The sequence below is a fragment of the Crocuta crocuta genome, unplaced genomic scaffold (genome assembly GCF_008692635.1).
Source record: "Crocuta crocuta isolate KB4526 unplaced genomic scaffold, BGI_CrCroc_1.0 scaffold87, whole genome shotgun sequence".
NCBI classification, from domain to species: Eukaryota; Metazoa; Chordata; class Mammalia; order Carnivora; family Hyaenidae; genus Crocuta; species Crocuta crocuta.
The window spans coordinates 5013308-5032243 of NW_027532166.1; the positions used below are offsets into that span (position 1 = coordinate 5013308).

The 18936-nt window shown below is 43.4% G+C and overlaps 1 long non-coding RNA gene across 2 annotated transcripts in view; it reads left to right on the forward strand.

The window, feature by feature from the left end:
- Window positions 1-18936, forward strand: part of LOC144241949 (uncharacterized) — a 54953-nt gene that overhangs the window by 8814 nt on the left and 27203 nt on the right. The window contains exons 3-4 of one of the 2 annotated variants that reach the window (XR_013338252.1): window positions 14378-14478; window positions 18547-18861. This is a non-coding gene — a long non-coding RNA (uncharacterized LOC144241949). Of the gene's footprint in view, window positions 1-14377; window positions 14479-18546; window positions 18862-18936 lie in introns of those variants that run through there. The other variant, XR_013338253.1, reaches the window with a different exon arrangement.

Genomic DNA, 18936 nt, shown 5'->3' on the forward strand with positions numbered 1-18936 from the left:
CAAAGTAAAATGCCCTAACAAAGCCCTTTAACATCTCTGCTCCCCCCCCCAGCCTTGTCTCTACAGCAGCTTGAGTTATCTTATCCTTCTTCTTTTGTGCCCCCTGTGTACTGCAGCCCCCCAAGTGTACCCTGGGAATCCCTCCAGCCAAACTACTTCCTCCTCCCCCTACTTCCAAATCTGTACTCAGCAAAACAAGCACAGCCATCCGCCAAGCCATGACTCCTGGGTACTTAGTTCTTTGGGCCACTCGCATTTATAAAAATTTGGAACAAAAAGTGTTGACTTTTTGTTCATCTTTTCCTCTGCTTGCTGATAGTCTTCCCTCCATCAATGCCATCCATGCCCTCCCTGCTGTCTGTGGCTGACCAAAATCTTATATCCAGTAAGGTCCAATTCAAATGCCCTGCCTTCTAGAAACCTTTCCATAAGACCCTTAAGTTGAGGTCTTCTCTAAAAATGCACACTACTTCTTTTATTCTTCTTGGTATTACAAGCTATGCCAGGATTGGTTTTTCTCCCTCTCCTTTAAGAACAAGTTCTGTTTCTTACTCTACAAAGTCTGAAGGGTCTGGCTCAGGACTCTCTGCACTGCAGGCTGCAAGTGCTGGTAGAATTGCAACAAAACATTCTGTATTTCTTTTATTCGATTTTGGTCAAAGCCTCTTTGAGAAAGCTACTGATATCCAATATTTCAATTTCAGAGTCAGCTAGCAGCTACTCCTTCCCCATGAATAAACTCTGTACATATTGTGGGTGGGAATAGTAGAGCTTCTGGTTTAACAAAGTTGGAGAGAAGGTCTCTCTCCAGGTAAAAGATACTATTGACATCTTTGCTTGGGTTGACTCTGGCTTTCTAAAATGCAGCAACAGTCTGGCCCCTGAAAGACAATCAGGGCTCCTGAGAGAGTTAGAATCTAACTCATGTGACTTTTTAAAAATGCCAAGGAGATGGCTAAAAATGTTGCCATATGAATTTAAGCTGCTGAGGCCTAGAGAGGGACATATTGCTAGCAGTCTGTGTTCTATTATCATTATTGTGATCTTCAGCTGAGCAGATGTCTCACTGTGTCACAAGTACCTTGACCAAGCAAAGAGGGTAGAGCCCAGTGATGAGGTTTGCTTCATGTTTCTGTGGCTGACTGAGGACAGCTAAGATGCAACTTACCATCACTTGCTTAGATTTTCTATCTAATTATGTTACCTTCTCAACAAGAAACTGTAAATATCTCTAAATTCTTTCATTGCTATAATCGTCTTCGTTACTCTGGAAATGATATCATCCCACTTTTAAAATATTGAGGTAGCTTTTATTTCTCTTATGGAAATTTTCAATTTACACAAAAGTAGAGGAAATGATACAATAAACCCCTTATGCTCATCCTGAGCTTTTACAATTGGAAATATTTTGCCAATGTCATTTTATCTATACCCCTACATGTATACTTTTCTTTTAATTGGATTGTTTTAAAGAAACCCTGACTCTTTCATTTTACCCATAAATACTTTAGGATGTAGTTCTAACAGTTAAGGAAGGTTTTTTTCCTACATAACCACAATGCTATTATCACACGTAACAAAATTGTCAATAATCTCAGGAGCATTTTAAAAATAGGATTATGGAAAAAGCAAGCCAAAGAAATGAGTAATATAGAATTTCAAGCACTATGGTAAGCAGTTTGGGAAGATGCTTTTAGCAAAGAGGGTACTTTCACTCTTGCAAATGACATCACAGAGCCAGATGCCACTTTCTCCTACATATCCATAATTGGATTTACTTTCTTACCCCCAAATATATTCCCTAGTTCAGTTCAAGGCATCTGCAACCACCCAGGAGCTCAAGCTGCAGAAAGAGTCCTTGTAGAGTTTCCCCCTGCCCTCACCCCTGCTTTGGGACTCCATTTAACCAGTTTTGAAGACCTAAAACTCAGGGTGAAAATTGCTCCTATCCATCCCCTCCTCTCCATTCCCACTTCCACTCCTTTTGTCTGTGTGGGCCCCTGCTATCTATCTCTACACTGAGGTTATTGAAAGATTTTCATTTGTGTTCCTCCCAGAAACAGAGCCCGAGACAAGGATTTGAGTATAAATAATTTATTGGTGATCCCAGGAGACCTGGAAGCTGACCTGGGTAATGAGACAGGGAAGTGAGAAAAGCCAGTACGGGATGTGTTGCAGGTTATATTCAGTTAAGCACTGAAGGACACTGGAGCTCCATCCCACTGGACAAGTCTGGGAGACAGTACAGAATAACCCTCAGCATTATCCCTACCAACAGGCAAGCGAGCTGGGCTCTTATTTATCCATCAGATCTCTGCCCATCATTGCCTTATGGCTGCTCTCAGGGACAAGAAGTCCCCAGCACTTCTGGCCTGCACTGTGCATGGGCTAAGCCTCCTGCCAGCCAGAACATGTAAGGTCATGGGCCTTCGGTCTATAACGGTGAATATTAAGGGCACAATGTCAGGGCACTGAAAGCACTACACTGCCTCCCTCCTCACTCTCTCCTACACAGAAGCAGGGATAACTTTCTCAAGTGCAAATCTGATTCAGGTACTTCTCTATTCAGTAAAAAGAGTATGTGGATAATGCTATAGACCAGTCTTACTTATTTCCCCTGATGGAGGTGACTGCCTTGAGTGGTACTGAACCATATGATCCTGAGCACATTTGGCATACCTGTGGCAGGTGGCCAAAGTCTGGGTTGGACTTTGAGTAACTACTTGTGAGTTCAGTGAATAGATAGCTTTATTCATATGTTTATAGTTAAAACCTTGTTTATTTACAGAACAGGTTGTGAGGGGAAGTAACAAATGATTGCCTCTGGTTTGGATTCCAGTGGTGCAGACCTTTACCTGTGAACAGTTATATATAACCCTTTCAAGACAGTGGAGTGCCTAGCTCTCCACTAGTGCACCAAAACTATTGTGGTAATACTTTGTTCTTTATGCAGTCACATTATCTGGGAATCTCAGTGTGATTTACAAGCTTACATAACTTCCCAAATGAGTCAGCAGGCTCATCAAGAAGGCAGCATGGTGCAGTGGAAAGAACATGGCATTTGGTGCCAGATAGAAAGTTCAATACCTGCATCTGTCACTTCCTAACCGTGTGCTAGACAAGTTATTCTACCTCTCCAAGCCTCAGTTTCTTCCTATAACAACAAATGGGGATCAGAATACCTACCTGGTGGGGGGGGGTGATTATAAGGATTAAATGAGGTAAAGAACACTCAGTGATCTACATAAGAGGTTCTGCATCACAGTTCACCTTCCCCATCCTACGTCCTGATTTTACTCATCTGGCAGAGTTCTTGAACCTTACTGACCTGCAGTGAGTAGAAAATGCTGATTTTCTATGATAAAGCAAGTTCAGCTTTCTCTCCTTTTAGCACTAGTGGATTTTAGATGAAAATCTGAATCAATTCTTTGTAAAGGAAAATTGCTCTTGCTCCATTCTGAGCCAAGCGTCCCCATCATGTATGAAATAAATCCATACCAGAAAGGGCTGGGGTACTCCAGGAAGGACTGGGCTGGCACAGTCTGGCTCAGCACCTACGGCAGCCAAAGATCGCTGGCATTTAGAGGTGACTTAGTGAGCAAACGTCAAGACATATAGCCGGAAAAACGAAATGTGCAGGAGAGGATTGAAACCCCATCTGCATAGCTGTTGCGCGCGGTGGGGAGCGGTGAGGAATGGCGTTGTAGAATGCCCTTCGAGAGACAAAGTGGTAGCATACAAATGAAGGCACTGCTGTGCCAGCCAGGGCTAGGGATGATTCTGGAACTGCTTTTCCAAAGTGGTTGTCACAAATGCCTGCAAGTTAAAATAATAATCATAAATAAAATCCCTGGTCAGCAAATGAGCACTGCTGCTAATGTTCCTCCCTGCCGGTTGCAAGGCTATTAGGGCAGGATTACCAGACAAACTGATTTCCAGGATCTTTATAGCCCACATAATACATAGTTAGCAGTCAGCTAGGGTCAGCAGAGACAGTGTTTGTAATTAAGGGGTGATTGGTGAGTATGTCCATAACAGCAAAGAAACCTCTAAAAAGAAAAATCAGGAGCCAATCTTTGAACTTAGAAACTAGAGAATGTTAGAACATGAAAGATTCTTTCTGATCATTGAGCTGTGCTGATGGTTTTTAAATGTTAAAGAAAGGGCAGAACCTTTCTTTCAAGTAAAATCTTATGCAGACTCTCCCCCTGGAAGGCAAACAAAAGGAATGCTGCTGGGAGTAGGGGAGGGGAGAGGAGGGGACAGTGTGGTTCTGGAGCCCCAGCCTCTCCCACTCCCCAGCCTCTCCCACTCCCCAGCCTCCACTTTAGATCTGCCAATGTGGCCCAGAATATAACCTGCAAATCATTATGCCCCACTGACCATGGTGTGAAAACCTCTAGACTAGTCCACCCCATACGTTGTACAAATGAGTTTTGGCTCAAAGCGGGGAAGCGATTACAGTAAGGTCACCCAGCAGAACTGGGACTAGAGTCCAAACCTCTTGAGTTTAAATTCTTGCTCTCTCCTAAAAACTATCTCCTCTTAAAAAAAAATGAAAAGTATCTTTAAAGATAAAGTTACCTCATGAAATAGCTTGTTAAAGTAAATGGGAAAGAGGCATCCGAGTGTAAATACTGGCTTTGGAAAGAATCCAGTTCTATCTTCTTGACCGCTGGACCCAAGTGCAGCTTCTTATTACATTTATTTTTAGGACTTTTAGCATAGTAGTCACAAAATTCAAGTAGATTTGGTAAATTAATGGCCTCTTAAACCAGGGTAAGTCTAACCAGTTTGTGCCTTCTAGAAAACAACAACCTAAAACTACAACAGCTTAGTAGCTTTAAAAAATTATTTTTAATACACTGGCATAGTAAGAAAGGAATCTAAAATGCATGGCAGGTGGAGATAAACCAAAGCTCTCATAATGCAGAGCACAAGCCATTTCAGATTCCTGACTCTACTGGCTATTGTGAGACCTCGAGCAAGTCACAACCTCTCTAAACCTCAATCTTCTTTCAGAAATCTACAAAATGATGAAATCATTAGAGTTATTAAAAGTCAATACTCAACAGAATCCTGACACAGAACTGCCCAGGGCTGGGTCAGCCAACACTGTGCTGGTTTCATGCACAACAGAGGCCTCTGTCTGAGTCAGAGGGTCTGGGAATACAATTACTGTAGAGGAGAGAGAAGCAGCAATATGGAGACACTATGGGTTGAAAGGAAAGAGGGAGGAGAGAAGCAGATGCAGAGAAAAGCAAAGGGCTCTCCTTTCACGCATCAGAGGACTGGATTTTGATCAGCATATATCCTAGACATTTATGTGACATCTATTGCCCTGAAGTCCTCTAAATGTTTCCTAATGGACTTTCTTTGGGAATTCTATTCGAGGTCTTAAGCCATGTGGTCTCACTTTAAACTAGGAATGTTCAATTAAAGATAGTAGCATGTGGTAGCAAATGATAAACTGACACCAAGTGTTCATAAGGGGCGAAAAGCAACATTTTAAAAAATGTGATATCCCACGCATTTTGTTATTCAGTTTAATACTTACTGTAACTTTCAAATTATATGATTTCTCCCCATTTTACAGATCTAGATGCAGACAAGTTTAGCAACTCCTTTAAGATAACAGGTATTTTGTGTAGCTGTTGGGACTGTAAGCCCTCTCAGGATACAGACCTTCTCGTTCGAGCTTCTGTCGTCAATGCTAAACACAGTGCCTGGTACAAAAGTGATCAGTGTACATCACTAAAGGAATAACTGAAGGAAAAGGCCAAGCTCTAAATTCAGATCTCCTCAACTCCCAAATCTAATTCCTACTACCACTGAACTTATACAGTTGATTAAAAACAATTGTTATTTAGCCAGTTGTTCTTAACTCCTTCTTTACTATGTAATTGGAAGTGTTATAAGCTCTGGTTTCTCTATGCCTGTTTGAAGCTCTAGCTACATCCTTTGTTACTGAGTTCCCATCTCTTGGCTGAATCTATAATTAAGCAGGTTTTTTTTTTTAAGACATAGTTAGCCATAGTCCCAGGTTCCCTAAAATGCGTAACATTCACCCAGAGGACCACACTTGAAGAGAAACACAGGACTGGAAAATATTTTATCATACCCCAGTATCATTGCTCTCCCAGGTCACCTTAAGCAATTACAGAACAAAAAGGTGCCTTTTTTTTTTCCTAATCAGTGAACACAAATTTTAAAAGGCACACTTTCATAGAGTTTCCTCATAGTACATCTTAGAAATGAAGCAAAGTTTGACTCGCTAGTACACAAGGATGGTAACATATTACAGTTTCTGTCCCGGAACTGGATGAAGGTAGGAAATTAAAGACTTGTCAAAGCATCAAGACTTGTCAAGAAATTAAAGACATGTCAAGGGCATGCTCAGTTGTGCCTGGAATCTTGCTCTGATTAATGCTTCAGGACTTAGCAAGGCAGGCCCAGTGATCTGTGAGTGGGTGGTTCTGATAGAGTGAGTGATCAAAGTCATATCTTCTTGTCCTTCGAAGTTAGGGCCACTTCCTGTCTGGTGTGTGGACCAAGGCTATACCTGGCATGGCTCCAGTCATCGAGGGTACTTCACTAGGCCTTTTCAGTTGTGTGCTCATCTATTTCTTCCTCCCTCCACTTTCCCCAAGTATCGACCAAGGGCTCTCATGGGCTTAGCCTCTGCAAGGTGCTGTGGGAGCTACATAAAGAACAGAGTATGAGCTTCTAGACTCTTATGGGCATTTACTGATTACATACCTGGAACTCAGGTGTGACCTCGAGGCCCTCAGTGAGCTGAGCTGGTGACTTAATTATTATCACCTTCCTTCCTCATCAGCTCCTGAGATCTTAGAAAGTCTGTCCTGTTATTATAGCCTGAGGAGTGTGATTCTCCCTTATTTCCCTCCACACAGGGGTGCACGGCGACATCAACACAAATGCAGCCCTCTGGCCTTGAGTGAAATAGCACCCATGCTCCCATGCCTGCACAATCAGAGAGGTGTCCACCCTTTACAAGTCAGTCAGTTGAAGAAGATAGAGGGTCAGTTCAGCTTTGTGGATAATTCTCCTTGCTTTCTATACTGGGTTTGGTTACCTCTATTTCCAGCCTGCACTAAACTACTACATATATGTATATATATATTTGCTTCGTGGTTGGACTGGGTCTCTCAGAAGTCAATCATTCCCTTTATATTCTCCTTATTTCCTGCTCTAAGTTTCCCTCTAGAACATCTTCCCTGGTCAAAATATTCTTTTTTAATGACAGTTTTATAGTGTACAGTCCAGTGCTTTTTAGTGTATTTTCAGAGCTGTACATCGCCACTATCTAATTTCAGAACATTTTCATCACCCCCAAAAGAAATCCCATAGTCATTAACAGTCACTTCCCATCTCCCCTTCCCCCTGATAACTGCTAATCTATTTTCTATTTCTGTGACTTTGCCTCTTCTGGACATTTCGTATAAATGGAATCATACAATATGTGGTCCTCTGTGACTGACTTCTCTCAATCAGCAAGAAGCTTTCAAGGTTAATCCAGGTTGTAACGTGTATTAGTACTTCATTCCTTTTTGACTAAATGATATTGTACAAATAGACTGTGTTTTGTTTATTCATTTGTCAGCCAGTGGACACTTGGACTGTTGCCATTTTTTGGTTAAGATGAATAATGCTGTTATGAACATTCATGTACAGGTTTTTGTGTGGACATATGTTTTCACTTCTCATGGGTATCTATCTAGAAGTGGAACTGATAGGCTGGCAAAAATCTTAAGGAAACATCTCTAATGGTCTTTATTCCTATCTGTTTCCCAGGGAATACAGTTTCTCTATATTCACTAAACAAAAGGGAATGATCAACAGAAAGAACTTCTTCACCAAGTCCTGGGCACAGTACCTGCCTTTCCAAATCAGTTACAAAGCCCAAACATAATCTGCAGCTTTGAGTGACTGTGGCAGGCCCAGGATGGGGACCAGTCACTGCAGTGATTCACATTAAACAAACAGCCGCTTGTAGCACCCAGAGAAGGTATACAGAATCAGCCTCTTCTGACCAGGCTTTAATCTTATAAACAAAGGAACATTTATCATCATGCCATTTTCTGCTTAGAACTGATTCCTTGAAATATATTTTCTTGTATCCTATCCATAATCTTGGACTATGATCTCAGGGTTATGCGTAGCCTGGAATAAGCAATGTATAACCTTGGAATCCTAAATTGCCCTTTCCCCACCATCTGCTCTGCAGATTTCTGTTTATAACTGAAGTCTGCCCTCTGCTGGTGATAGCCGGCCCTGACCTGAGCAGCTGAGCAGATTTCTTCCAAAATCATTTCTTCTCCTGGAGCATTTAGGAATTTGCTACAATTTACAGTACGGAGAAATGACATCTTCTGCAGGGTATTCCTCTTTTATTTTTTACTTTTTGATGTTTGTGGATTTTTCCCTTTTATTCAAAAGTAAGTTTCAGTTACCTATGAGCCACTTTCTTTTGTGATAAATAACCATTATTTGTATTTATGCAGTGCCTGCCAAGGCCCTTCTGTACTTCTTGACTCATGAGTCACTTTCATGGTAGAAGTGGGCAAAGGCTATTCTGGATAGAACACAATACAGGGTGTGGGCTATCAACTGTCTAGTAGTGTTTCAGAGGTGGTTTGTAGACTGCCTTGAGTAAAGAAAGACTCAGGGACTGATTCTCCTCAAGTTTTGTGGGATATCCCACTTGCCCTGTCGGAAAGCTGCAGGGCATCAGATATTTGGGGATCCCAAGCAGACACTGCAACCAAGTGGGCACTCTGGCCAGAGAGGCAGATCCAGGAGGCACGTGAAAGATGAGTGGGGAAGGAAGCCAGAGCCTGGACAGACCAGGAGACAGTGTAAGCAAAAGGCTGAAGCAGTGACAGGAGGCAAGGAAGGAAGCTAGATTAGAGAAGGTGTTTCACAAGGACAGAGCAGGGGACTAAAGAAGAGACTGCTTCCCTGAGGACCATTACTTCTTTCTGCCATGCAGTTAGCTGTAAAAATCTGTTTAGTTTTTAGGTAGCAAAGGAGAGGGAATCCTTTCTGATGTGTTTATCTAGAGTTCTTGAGAATAACCCTATGCCTCTGACCTCATGTTTTGGAAACATTTTAACTTTCTGTCCTGAGAGAAAGGTGGCATTTTTATGAAAGAAAACTTAATTTTTAGAGAGACATTTTGGGTTTCTAACATCTGAGTAGCTGGGAGGGAGGGGACTCACAGGGATTCATTATGGTGAGCATACATCCTAGCCAGAGGTCTGGAAATCTGTCCCCCTGCCCCAAAGTACAGCCATAGTGGGGACTGCATTGCCTAGAGCCCCCACTGCTCATCCGAAGGCCACCCCCAGAAGTCCTACAGTCCCTGTCAGTCTCCTTGGGACTGCAGAAGCCCGGGCTCAGTGTGTAACGGATATTCCTGTGTCCTGTTCTGTCTCTTCCTTTCCATCTTCCTCTTGCCTCCTCTTTTACCTCCTTCCCTGGTCCTCTGGATTCATGTTCTCTCCTCCCACATCGCCCCTCTCTAGCCTTTGTGACTTGGAACTCAAATCATTTTAGGAAAGACAGGGCTTACTGTGTTCCCACGGCTGGCTGCTGCCCCTTTAAAATCAACCTTCAGTTGGAGGGAAGAGAGAACCAGGTCTTCTGCCTTTCCTCCCAGAGATAAAAGCTATTCTTAGCAGTCACATCGGCTTGGCATTTGGGGAGACTTGTGTTTTTCTCCTTCCAGCCCCAGGGGTTTTGCCACTGCAATTCCTCTTCCTCGTGCTGAGAAGATGAAGGGGAGAGAGAGAAGGAAAAGAAGAAGGAGGGCGCCATCACTGCTGCCCCAATAGGCTCTTTTCAGGACTTATTCTGGAAGGCTGGTACAGTTGGAGGACCCTCACCCCAACCCCAAAAGACCAGTTTAATTCTAGCAGTCATTTTTCAGACAAGAAGACTAAAGGCCAAATGAGCTCCCTTCAGGCCTTTCCGCAGCACTTTGTATGTGGCATGTGTTCATTAAATATGTTTGCTCAGCCAGCCTCCTGCCTGTACCCTCATTATTAGGGTGGGTCTCTGAGGACTGCCCTCACTGGGCATTTAGGGCCATGGCAATCAAGCCAGGGCATTTAAGACCCAGAATCAAAGAGCAGGCTTCGGAGAAACCAGGAACTAGGGCTATAAAAATTTTTTTAATTGCAAAAAAGGAAAGGAAAAACAATGGGTGTGCAAAGCTCAAGAAGACTTACGTAATCCGATTCTGCTTGGACCCAAATGGTGAAATTCTGCAGAGTGGCCAGCAGGGGGAGCTCAGGCAGTGTGTCAGAACACCATCGCAGTGGTTGCCTGGAGCCAAAACTCCGCACAAACAAAACAATGAACCTTTGTGGTTTCTCTTGGGTTCTTAATCCAGACAGGCGCAGTTCAGGAAGGCCTGATCATCATTCTAGGGGACTCAGCTAACATCTCGCAGAACACTGATTTAATAGGTCTTTGTCTCCCTGCCTCTCGCTTCCCCCAAATTATTTCCTCTGTGTTCTGTTCGACCTCTAATCCCTTTTCTCAAACTCTCTAATATCCCTTTGTATCTCTGTAATTCTGGTTTTCTCTGAATCTGTGTTTCTTTTTGTGCTTCTTTCCTGTTATTTCTCTGTATCATCCTAGGTCCCCTAGTAACATAAATGAAAACTAAATGGAGATGAACCCACCCAAGGGCTGAGCTCTGAAAGATTTCGATCTTACAAAAACTAATGCTTTGAATAAAATGTACCCTGTGCAGCAAAATAGGCTAATCCTAACACCACTTAGCTGTGCAGTCACGTCTTTCATGTCTGTTCTCTTGTCTCTGTCCTCCAGGCTGGCTGCCCTTGCTACCCTATAGTCTCTCCCCTGCCAATTGGTTACTGCCACGCTGCTGCCCACCTCCCCCAACCACTGACCTCCCTGACCAGCAGGACAAGATTATCCAGGTCTTTTAGAAAAGATGCCTACACCTGAATAGTTGAACCTCTAGTGACACAGTATTTTGTTTCTTAAGTAAGACCCAGCTCCCTCATTTCCAGAACACACTGAAATTCCTGTGGAATCAGGGGTTGAGGGGCTCCAGGGGAGAAAGAGAGGGACTAAGCTTTGCACTCTACATGGAACCTCTTATTATCTAATATTCAGGTGCTGGACTGGATCTGGCCCACTCTGCGGCAGTATCTTCATTCATGGTGACTTTCTCTCAGGGATCTTCCTCATTGCTTTTCTTTCCAGATTGACCTTGGGGGACCTTTAGTTTATCACACAATCTGTATATCTGACTTCATGGGGTAACAGAGATTGAAATCTTTTTTCTGGGCTTTGGAGCTCTGGAGAATCAAGAAATGCAACTGAGTGTATGTCTTAAGGTTCCAGAACATCCCATGACAGTCAAGTACCCCAAGCATTTGATGGAAGGCAGCTTTGCCTGGATTCCAGAGAGGCCAAAAGAGGACCCTGAGCAGGCACAGCATACAGATGGCTCCTGGGCAGTGCTGCTCCGCAGGAGCTGTTTCAGGTCCAGCCCTAAGTAATGTGACTATGGCAGTGATGTACCCTCCTCATTTCTACTCGTTATGGTCCCTAACCTCCAAATCTATTCTGTTCTATCCAGGTTCTTATTATTTTTCAGATCCAATAATATGTGTCCCTGAGAGGTGGATTCTAATATTAGATCTGGCAGGACATGACACTCTTCAGTCCTGGTACATTAACTTTCTTTAAGCCTCCTGGATTCAAGGATGGTAGTGGTGCTATGATCAAATCACAGTTGTCTCTGCCCTGCTCAATACTTGGTAACCATCATCACTTCCTAGTTCCAGAACCTGTTTGGAACCAAGTTTAAGACCAAAGTAGAGAGTTGGGGGACAGACAGGCAATGCAACTTAAAAACATTTACCACTTGCTTGCCCTTGGTAGGCTGAGGCCATACAGAGAGTCTGAACAAGACCTAGGCCCTGTCCTCAGGGAGCAAATGCTTCTATTGGAGTGACCCACTGTGTCTCTGATGGGGAATAAAAATGAACTGCTGCAGAAAAACCCAGAACTGCAAAGTGCTAACATCATCAGGCAGGTTGCCTCTGCAGTGCAATCTATAATCTCTGTGACTTCCAGAACCAAAACAATTGCTATATGACTTTCTAAATTAAGCTTTGCATTACTTTGGAAATTAACAAAGCATTCCTTCCCACAGACACCGTTCCCAAATTAAACATTTTGTGCTTGTACAGCTGTTCAAATGTTGGTGAACTAAAGATGAAAGATTCTTAGGAAGGGAAGAGAAGTGGGTGCCTAATAAGGGGAGGGGAGCACTGCAGGGGAGTACTTGGAGGGAGAACTGGGGGTCAGGTAGCAGAGATTACAGAACAGTTGGAGAAGTTTATAATCCAGTTAGTGAGCACATAAAATGTTTTTTAGATTATTAGGTCTAGATAAATGTAGGTTAAGGGGGCCCACTTTGATCAAGTATTTAAAGGCATACTTTTAAGTGGAAAACTTGAGAAGTGGCTATTCCCCACCTCTAATCACTAGAAGCCAGAGGAAACCGGAAATAAACAAAAACTGCTAAGATGGAATCTTAAGGTCATTGTGAGACCCACATTTCAAGATGTGACAACTGTTAAACACTAGAATGGGTCACAGAGGATGGCTGTCACCATGGCTGTGACTCTCCTCCAGAGGTATTTATTGAGAGAACAAGAGCCTTTGTGTTCTACAATGCTGCAGATAACATCCAAGGTAGAGACAGAGGCATGTCGTGGATGAGCTAGCTCCCCAGATTTTCTTCTAGAGTGGGAAAGAAAAAAACTCATATGGCATTAGAGGCCTTCAGCAGCTGCTAGAGAGAAATGGATAGATGAAAGACCCACAGTCCCCACTGGCCCACCTCTCACCTATATGCCAGATACCCTTCATTAAGCCACCTCTGTGTCATTTGTTTCATGAACTTGTACCTAGATCTTTGCTTACAGAGATGTGAGCCATTTTGGCAAATGTTTTTTTTAGAAAGCCTTTGCTCACAGAAATTCTGTCCACAGTATTTAGATTGGCCTGCGATATTTGGATTGGCTACCAGGCCTCTCATTTTCTTTTTTTTTTTTTTTTATTTTTTTTTTTTNGATACAGAATCTGAAACAGGCTCCAGGCTCTGAGCTAGCTGTCAGCACAGAGCCCAACACGGGGCTCAAACTCATGAACCGTGAGATCATGACCTGAGCCGAAGTCGGACGCTTAACTGACTGAGCCACCCAGGTGTCCCCAGGCCTCTCATTTTCCACACAGGTTGTTCCCAACTTATCTCTGGGTCTCTTCCAGAAGGGAATGAATTATTTGGTAGTGATGTAACTTGAAACCCAGATTCCCCTTGGAAACCATTTTCATAGAGGTTGGCTGGGTGGTAAGGAATGGAAATGGGGACTGCAATAGAAGAGAGTGAAGAGGTTAAAAAAAAAATCTAGGTTTAGCCAGATAGTATTTTCCATGCAGCTGAGGGAGCAAGAGGCCCTGCCTTTAGCAAACAAGGCCCCAGGGCTCACAGAGGCAGAGAGCTATGCTGGGCACTGGCTGCCTGGCTCCCCTGTGGTTCTGGGGCATGGCCCTGGGGAGGCTGTCCTTTGGTTTTGGCTATGACACCTTTTACCTGTATGCTGCTTGATGGTTTAAGAAATACTTTCATACATTTGTCTTATTTGATCCTCACAATTATGCTATGAGAGAGGTAGGGCACAAATTATTCTCCCCATTTTAGAGATTAAGAAACAGGATCAGAGCAGTTAGACAATGTGCTATCACACAGATAGCAAGTGGAAAGCCAGAACTCCACCCAGGTCTTCTAACTTGAGCTCAGCTTCTCATCCTTGTGAGTAGTCCAGTGTGCCTTTGAAATCCAAAAACTCTGGACCATCTCTCCAGAAAGATAAATTTGGGATTTTTAGATGCTTAAGCTCAACATAGACTCCAGGTAAAATTCCCATACTCTCAGACACCCTTATGAATTCTTGCAAATGTATATATGCCTTGCTTTCCTGATCAGACTGTAATTTCCTTGGAGGTTCAGGGTGTGTGTTTTCTTTTCCCTCCCTCTCCCTCCCACAACTGTCACAGATCCAAGCACTTAGCCAGGACTGTTGCATTACCAGGAAGAGGTAAGGCAAAGTAAAGAAGGCAAAATAAGTAAACAGGATGGATATCCATTTCCACTTTTGACCACTTGTCCTACAAGAAATGGTATCCTTGCACATGCTCTGTCTAAGACAGTCATCTGCCGGCCACGGTATTCCCCAAGTCCTAGAATACAGCAGTTTCCCATGGTGGCAGCAATAATATCCTACTCCTTGACATTATTTTTCAGACACAAGATGGGTTCAGAAGCATGAAGAGATATGACCTCAGTGATCCTGGATCCTGATGTAAATAAAGAAGGCATACCAGCTGTCTTAGCCGAGAGTAGAGGTGAGTCCGTGGGAGGGGCTGTAATGAGCTTAAATTGAGAGGGTGGGGTGGTACTGAAGCTGGAGCGGCCAGAGCATCCAAGGAAACCTGCTGAGGACATCTGGGTGACTGGAAGGAGAGAGTGCCTTCTGGCAGTGGGAGGGGTAAGTGTGCCTGGGGAATGCATCAGTAAGGCGGAGCCCAAGGCCAGTGACGGTTCTCTGACCACCATGCACACTTGGCACGAAGCCTCAGTGCAGTCTTGCTTCACCTCCCTAGAACTTTACCCTCATCAGCAATTGTGACTCCAGTTCTTTCACCAGAGGTACAAGGAGGAAACACTCAGTGACAACCCAAAGTCAAGGACAATTGATTAGACAAACAGAGATGGTCCCAGTTTAAGACCTTTGCCCCGTTATTACCCTGCCATCTCTTTGTTACACTGCATCTCAAGTCCTTACTTTCCCAGATTCGGTGGAGAAGGAAAAGGATTCCAAGACTGTTGTAAGCGGGGGCCACTCCCAATAAATGAGACCATCCCATACCCTAGGGACTGACTCAGTTGAGCCTCACTGGTCAGAAGGGGAATCTGAATTTCAGACAAAGGAGGTCTCCTTTGTACTTTGTAGATAACAATGACTCTGCTATGAGAACAATTCTCAGGTGATACAATAATACAAAGAACTGGGACCCTAGAGATTATTACATAGTGATCCAACACCCTCATTGACAGATGAGGGGACTTAGGAGAATGGCAATGACATCAGTGTCCAAGCCAACCAGGAAGTAAGTGAAAGAATCTGCACCAGAACCCAGAAGTCTTGACCCAATACCACACTAGCCCTTCACCTATCTTACCTGCCCTGGCCCTTTTAGATGCCAAAGGTTTCCACCCAGGGGCAACTCTGAGCAACCAAGGAAGGAAGGTCTGAATTTGCAAAACTTCTTTGTGGAAATTCCTGCTCTTTACGAGACCATTTTATGTTGCAGCCAGCCCTGGGGACTCTGTCCTCGCCTCCCTGCATCCTGCAGGGAGAGAGAGAACCGCAATTTCTGTTCTAAAAGCCCTTCTGGCTGCCAGGTCTGCGCCTCTGGCCAAACCCAGTACCTGATCTCATCCTAGTGGATCTCTACCCATCAGACAGTCCTGGTTCCTCCTCCTGGGGCAAAGGGACTGATACCCTGTTAGGCACAAGGTGGAAGTTGAGCATCTTGCACAGACATCCCATAAATGCCCTACAAGTGAATAACTAAGGTTCCAACTCTTCTATACTGCCTCCAGTTCACCACTTCCAAAAGCATCCAGCAAACTTGCATTCAACGCGTGGATCAGATTAAGTCAAATAAACAGATATTTATTGAGGTATTATTGGAAAGGCATGTTGAGGTGCTGAGCTCTATACAAAGATATTCCTGAGTCCCTATGTCCAAAGGACTCAAAAGCTAACTGGGAAAGACTAGGTGATATTTTATTTTAAGTTAATGTCACAAGGGGGGCGCCTGGGTGGCTTAGTCAGTTAAGCGTCCGACTTTCACTTAGGTCATGATCTCGCGGTTCGTGGGTTCAAGCCCCGCATCAGGCTCTGTGCTGACTGCCAGCTCAGAGCCTGGAGCCTGTTTCAGTCTATGACTCCCTCTCTCTCTGACCCTCCCCTGCTCACGCTGTCTCTCTCTCTCTCTCCTAGAAATAAAGAAAAATAATTAATTAATTAATTTTTTTAAAAAAGTTAATATCATAAGGTAGCAGTACAAGAAGTACCATGAAGCAACAAGTGACCATTTGCAAAATTACTGGAATAGATAATCTGTACACAGGAAAAAACACTGTGAACTGAACAGTTATGGGAGGCTTGTAAAAAAGGAAAAGCCTTATCAGAACTTTGAAAGACGGGTAGAATTCAGGAGTGGAGAGAAGCTTTGAAAAAGCATTGCAGAAACTGGTAACTGAGAAAAGATACAAAAATTTAAAAATGCAAGTGTGTTGAGGGTAGTGAGTAATAATAATTGCAATAGTAGATGATGCTTATCATGTATCAGACTCTGCTCTCAGCAGCTAACATTTATTTATTCTCCTGATTCTCACGCAGTTCAAATCATTACTATTATTATCACATTTTTACAGTCGAAGACACTGAGGCATAGAGAGGCTTAAGTAATTTACCTGAGGACACAGCTTGTAAGTGACTGAGCTGGAATTTGAACCCAGAGGCTACACATTCAGCCACTGCTTCTCTCACTGTGGATAGAAGGGTTGATTTCTTGGAATGGTGTGTTGGTGGCAGATCTCAGAAGATCTGGAATACTGCATTACAAACTTAAACTTGATTTTGTATTCAGTAGGAGAAACATTAAAAGTTTCTGAGCAGGAGTGGCTAAAATGAGCAAATCAGAGAACTCTAGATGCTGGCGAGGATGTGGAGAAACGGGCACCCTCCTACACTGTTGGTGGGAATGTAAACTGGTACAGCCCCTCTGGAAAACAGTGTGGAGGTTCCTCAGGAAACTAACAATAGAACTCCCCTATGACCCAGCAATAGCACTGCTAGGAATTTACCCAAGGGATACAGAAATGCTGAGGCATAGGAGCACATGTACCCCAATGTTCATAGCAGCACTCTCCACAATAGCTAAAACATGGAAAGAGCCTAAGTGTCCATCATCGGACAAATGGATCAAAAAGATGTGGTTTATCTATACCATGGAATACTACATGGCAATGAGAAACAATGAAATCTGGCCACGTGTAGCAACATGGATGGACCTTGAGGGTGTTATGCTGAGCGAAATAAGTCAGGCAGAGAAGGACAAATATCATATGTTTGCACGTATAGGAGGATTAGGAGGAACTTGACGGAGGAACAAGGGGGAGAAGGAGGGGGGAAATGATGGGGGAGAGGGAGAGAGGCAAACTCTTGAATGCTGACAAAAACTGAGGACTGATGGATGTGGGGGGGGAGGAGGGATGGGCATGGAGGAGGGCACTTGTGGGGATGAGCACTGAGTGTTATGTGGAAACTAATTTGACAATAAACTATTTGTAAAAAAAAAAAAACAAAACCAAACAAACAAAAAAGTTTCTGAGCAGGCAGGCACTTGGGTGGCTCAGTCGGTTAAGCATCTGACTCTTAATTTCAGCTCAGGTCATGCTCTCACAGTTCAGTTCATAAGATCAATCCCTACTGTCACCACAGAGCCTGCTTGGGATTCTCTCTCTCTGTCTCTCTGTCTCTCTCTCTTTCTCCCCCTCTCTCTCCCCTCCTCGTCCTCCCCCTTTCCTCCTCCTCCTCTCTCTTTCTCTCTCTCAAAATAAATTAATTAACATTAAAAAACACAAAAGTTTCTGAGCAGGGAAGTGGATCTCTATCTAGGGCTTTAAATTGAGATACACACAGGAAGGAAATCCTAAGGACATCTTCATATTTTTAAAAGGCACAGAGAACTATATTAGTTCATAGGTACAAATGCTCTTCCTTTTCATAGAGGGCCTTGTGCAGAGTTACTTCCAGTGGCCTCTCAGATCTTAAACTACCAAGGGGTCACATCCTTGGTTGATGGCATGAAGGGAACAACCAAAATGTAAACAGTCCTGAAATCTACCCAAGTATATGCTCAAAATCCAGGGACTGAGATAGGCTTAGAGGATGGTGTTTACAGCGAGATAGGAGACATCAGATCAGGAGAGAGTGTGGAAGAGTGGAGGGAAGAAGATGTCAGCAAGTGAGAGGTCAGCAAAATGAGTTGAGACCTTGGGTGTGTAGTTCAATGATATCTTAAGCATGATTGATTCAAAGTTTTTGGAAGAAGCAGAAATATTGCCAGCTACCTCCTTGATTATTTTGTGATAGTGGAGAATCTCTAGTCCCTTCCCTCTTTTTACAAGCTAAAATGGAAAATCTTTTCTCACGCACAGAATGCTTTTATTTCTTTCTGTGTCCTTTAAGACTCAATTTTGCTAATACATTCTATCAAGCACTATAAAGCTGAGCTTGTTCTCATGACCATTCACTCTAATGAACGTAGGACAGATGAAGCAATAAGAACTTTGAAAAGGTGGTGATTGAAATAAGAGCATATTTTTATATTTTCCAGGAACCGTATGCACAAAGAAGCCTGCTCAAGCCAGTAGAGTAACAGCATTGGGTAATTTGATTTCTGAGCAGAGATTAGATAATTGTCTTAGATAGGACTTTGGGAATGGTCACAGGAGCTGAAGCATCATCCTGTTGGGATGAAGACATGGTCTTCAGGGAATATTGGGTTTACGTGGGTGTTATTTGGCCACTGAGTCACAAAGCATGGGTTGTAGGGCTGGCCTTAGTCCAGGATCCAGGCAAAATTATGTATTTATCCTTATAAATTGTGGTATTCAGTATAACCATTGCCTTGATTTATGGTCACGCCTCATGACCCCACTTTTGGAAATGGACTCCAAATCTGAGTTCCAAGCAGTTGTTTCATGTCCACCCACAGGAAGCCAAC